Source organism: Gracilinanus agilis, chromosome X (genome assembly GCF_016433145.1).
Source record: "Gracilinanus agilis isolate LMUSP501 chromosome X, AgileGrace, whole genome shotgun sequence".
Classification (NCBI taxonomy): domain Eukaryota; kingdom Metazoa; phylum Chordata; class Mammalia; order Didelphimorphia; family Didelphidae; genus Gracilinanus; species Gracilinanus agilis.
Window position 1 is genome coordinate 4,123,645 of NC_058136.1, and position 4,533 is coordinate 4,128,177.

Below are 4,533 nucleotides of genomic sequence, written 5' to 3' on the forward strand. Positions count from 1 at the left end.
AGGAAGGGGGGGCATATTTGTTCATCTCTGCTTTGGGGCCAAGTTCAAAAAGGATTTCTTATGAATCTGCCATGTACCAGATCCTGTGCTGGAAACTGGGGACTTAAAGTGAAAACCGAAATTATCCTTATCCTCAAAGGGTTTATGTTCTATCAGGGAAATCCGTGACCATCTTCCATTCCTATTGACAACTCCCACCTCCGATTTTTTAAAATGGCCTTTTTCCAAAGAGATTTTTTGCATAAATCTTTTGTCACCTCTCCCCTACATTTTCCATGTGGCTTTCATTAGAACACAGCCATCTGACCTGGAGGATCATAGATTTAGAACTGGAAAGATCCTCAGAAGTAAGGCTAATGGAGCTGTGAGCTCTTTCACCCAGCGCGCACTTGCCTCCCCCTCTGCCTTCAGGTGCAGCACCACCTCCTCTCTCTTAAAGATTTAAACTTGCAACTTCAAAGTTCGCCATGGATATTGCTGCACTCGTTGTTGACAGTGGATCCGGTATGTGCAAAGCTGGCTTTGCAGGAGACGATGCCCCTCGGGCTGTCTTCCCTTCCATTGTGGGGCGTCCCAGACATCAGGGTGTGATGGTGGGTATGGGCCAGAAAGACAGCTACGTGGGGGATGAAGCCCAGAGCAAGAGAGGTATTCTGACCCTAAAGTACACCATTGAACATGGTATTGTCACCAACTGGGATGACATGGAGAAGATCTGGCATCATACTTTCTACAATGAACTCCGTGTGGCCCCTGAAGAGCACCCTGTACTGCTCACAGAAGCCTCCTGAACCCCAAAGCCAACAGAGAAAAAATGTCACAGATCATGTTTGAGACCTTCAACACCCTAGCTATGTACGTCGCCATCCAGGCTGTGCTGTCCCTGTATGCCTCTGGTCGTACCACTGGTATCGTGATGGACTCTGGTGATGGTGTGACCCACACTGTGCCCATCTATGAAGGTTATGCCCTTCCCCATGCCATTCTCCGTCTGGATCTGGCTGGCCGTGATCTGACGGATTACCTCATGAAGATCCTCACCGAGAGAGGGTACGGTTTCACCACCACAGCCGAGAGGGAAATCGTGCATGACATCAAGGAGAAGCTGTGTTACGTAGCCCTTGACTTCAAGCAGGAGATGGCCACCGCTGCGTCCAGCTCTTCTCTGGAGAAGAGCTACAAGCTCCCCGATGGTCAGGTTATCACCATTGGCAATGAGAGGTTCCGGTGTCCAGAGGCTCTCTTCCAGCCATCTTTCTTAGGCATGGAGTCCTGTGGAATCCATGAAACTACCCTCAACTCAATCATGAAGTGTGATGTTGACATCCGTAAGGATTTGTATGCCAATACCGTACTGTCTGGTGGTACCACCATGTACCCAGGCATTGCTGACAGGATGCAGAAGGAGATTACAGCCCTAGCCCCCAGCACAATGAAAATCAAGATCATTGCCCCAATACTCCGTCTGGATTGGAGGCTCCATCCTGGCCTCCTTCTCCACCTTCCAACAGATGTGGATCAGTAAGCAGGAGTACGATGAATCTGGGCCTTCCATTGTCCACCACAAATGCTTCTAAATGGACTGTTGGTGTTGTTTTTTTTTTCTTGGTTGTTTTTTTTTTTTTTTTTTTTGTCAAAGGGTGCGACATGATAATTGCCCAAAAAAAAAGAGATGAGATTGGCATGGCTTTATTTGTTATTTTTTTTTTTTTTGGCGCTTGACTCAGGATTTAAAAACTGGAACGGTGAAGGTGATGAGCAGTCTAAAGTAATGTTGGAGGCAAACTTCCCCAAAGTTCTACAGTGCGTCTTCAGGACTCTGTACATTTTTTTAATAAGTCATTCCAAATATTGTATAATGCATTGTTACAGAGAGTTACTTGCCTCTATGAAGGCCGTCTTGCTCTATCCCCACAGGGGCAGAGAGCGACTTAAAATCCAGACCAGGGGGAGGGGGTGGGGGGTGGCAGTAGTATTGCTTTAAGTGTAAATTATGTAATCCTTAAAAAAAAACTTTTTGTATCTTCCACCTTAATACTTGTTCCTTTTTTTTTAATTGTCAGCCATAACGAATGGCTCCCTAAATTCTCTCCCTGCCCCCAACATAGATGTGAATGAAGACTTAACAGTCTCCCTGGGAGTTTTATGAGATTGGTGCCAGTACTTGGGGGAGGGGAGGAGCTTTACCTGTACACTGACTTAAGACCAGTTCAAATAAAAGTGCACACGTTAAAGAAACTTTGAAAAAAAAAGAAGTAAGGCTAATGTCTCCTAGCCATGGTCCTACATTTCACAAACACCTAGCGAACCACTCTACGGTCGATGAATTGCCCTCCTACTACAAGCATATGCAAGCCTTCCTCATTGCACAGGCCAGCACAGACCCTGGGTTATCTTGGCAAACAAATTGCCCACCTGCCATTTCCCCCTCCTCACACCTGGGCTTCAAAGTGAAAGCTCACTTTGAAAGATGTAAAGATGAAACATTAGCCCTGAGACCCAACAACATTATCATCATTATAAGGCAATGTTTCTATGAGAGCCAGAAAGAGAGAAATGAGTCAGAACTGGGTATAGTTGGTCAGCAGGGGCCTGTCATCACAGCAGTACACAGGGCTAACAACGGAAACATAGCTTGCTGTGCGTACAAATTATACACCTTCTTTCTTACAAAACAATACCACAACTGAGTCACCATCACTCAGGCATGTGCTGGGAGCTGTTTGCCCAGTAGCAAAAAAAGTTCCTTTCATCTACCTAGTCTCTCCTACTTGCTCTCCATGCCAACCCAGGGCATGTTTTTTTAAGGTGCCCACCAGCATCAAGAATGTCATATGTGGTCATGAAATAGAGTGAAACTAACTAGTTCACTCAGGGATTAGCTCAGCACTATATTCTAACATGTGCCAAGCACCACAGACAACTTGGATGCCACTCTCATAAATGGAATATGCATTTTAAAGAACCTGTAGTAAGAGCTGCTCAGGATTCCATAGAGAGGCCTCATTTTTGTTTTCAGGATAATGGAATATTTCTGCTTACTAAAGTCTGTGAAGTTGATTTTTTCTTAAAAGAGGCCAAGTAGGAAAAAGGATGTCTAAAGTAAATGAAATGAGGAAAGGGTCCTCACCAAGCCTTCCAAAGAACAATGATCTGCCCCTCCTCAGAGTGCAGGGCTTAAGTGTGAGAAGTCATGCTCCCTTCAAACCTTCTAGTTCTCTTGGCTGGCATGAAGCCTCAGGGACAGATTCATTGGTTCCTTAAACCCCTACCAGGAATCAAAAGAAGACTATTGAGGAGGCCAGAAAGGAATCAGTCAACAACACAGGGCTTCTGACTCTAGGACCAGGAGCCCTAGCCAAGAGGAAAGAATGGAGGGGAAGGGATAGAGGGGATAGGAAAGGACTAGGAATTCTTTGTGGCCTATGGCACATAGAAATCCAAGTACAACAGGGGGAACATTTGCATTGACCCCAGCAAATGGGACAGGGAGTACAGAAGTGGGGACACTGAGCTAGCCTCCACTGACTGCATAGCAGCAAAATTCAAATGGCAAATATTCCAATAAAGTGCTGATGGACAGTTTCAAAGCACCCATAACATGAGCCTTAGAATCAAAAGCTGTCACACACACCATGGTCAAATCAATTCAATTCTCTGCACCTCATGTTTGACTCTATAAAATGAATATAATCAGAGCACTTCCAGGATTGGTGAGAAGTTCAAATGAAATCATCAAAATGAAATATTTTGCAAACATAAAATTCTAATGAAAATATGATCTATTTTTATCATTATTCAGCAGAAAGAGGTATGTTAACAGGTGATCAAGTAATAATGGATGGAGGAGTCCAGAAAAACTGAGTTCAAGTCCTGTCTCTGCAAAACATTGGCTAAATAACCATGGACAAGTTTCTTCACCTCTCAACCCTCTGAGATATATGGGTTCTTAACCATTTTTTGTGTCTTGGACTCCTTTGGCAGTCTGGTGAAGACACTGCATAGACAGACTGCTTCTCAAAATAATGTTTTAGAAACATAAAGTAAATTACATAAAATGACAAAAAAACCAAATATACTGAAATCGTTATTAATTTTCTTTAAAAACACCAATTTACAAGTGTAAGATGTTAAGAGAGTTTTTATTAATTTCTCCTTTTTTATATTTAAGAGGAGAAGGGGCAATAATATTTTTCAGTAAGAGACACTCTGTTCTGAAGGTTGGCAGTTGGTGACAGTTAGAAGGGTGTGGCTGAGTGTGGTTTTTGAAAGCTGCAGACTGCTGGAAAGGGCTTTTTATCTCTGGGTTTCCTGGGGAGAGGTTGCTGCTAGCACTCTCTCTGGTTGGAGACAGAGAAATGAAATTAAGGCCAAAATAGCCTTATTGATTATTAATAACTTGGATGGATAAGGCAGATAGATAGTCGTTATATGATTAGATAGTGAGAGTAGGAGAGTAGGCAAGGGCTTTGGCCTAGTAGAAGATACTGCCCTCTTAGGTAGACAGACAGATTTAGGGTTTTTTAGAGAAAT

General features: G+C 43.6%; 1 pseudogene; it reads left to right on the top strand.

The window, feature by feature from the left end:
* The first annotated feature begins 442 nt into the window (after positions 1–442).
* Positions 443–2,238, top strand: LOC123253563 (annotated as a pseudogene).
* The last annotated feature ends 2,295 nt before the right edge of the window (positions 2,239–4,533 follow it).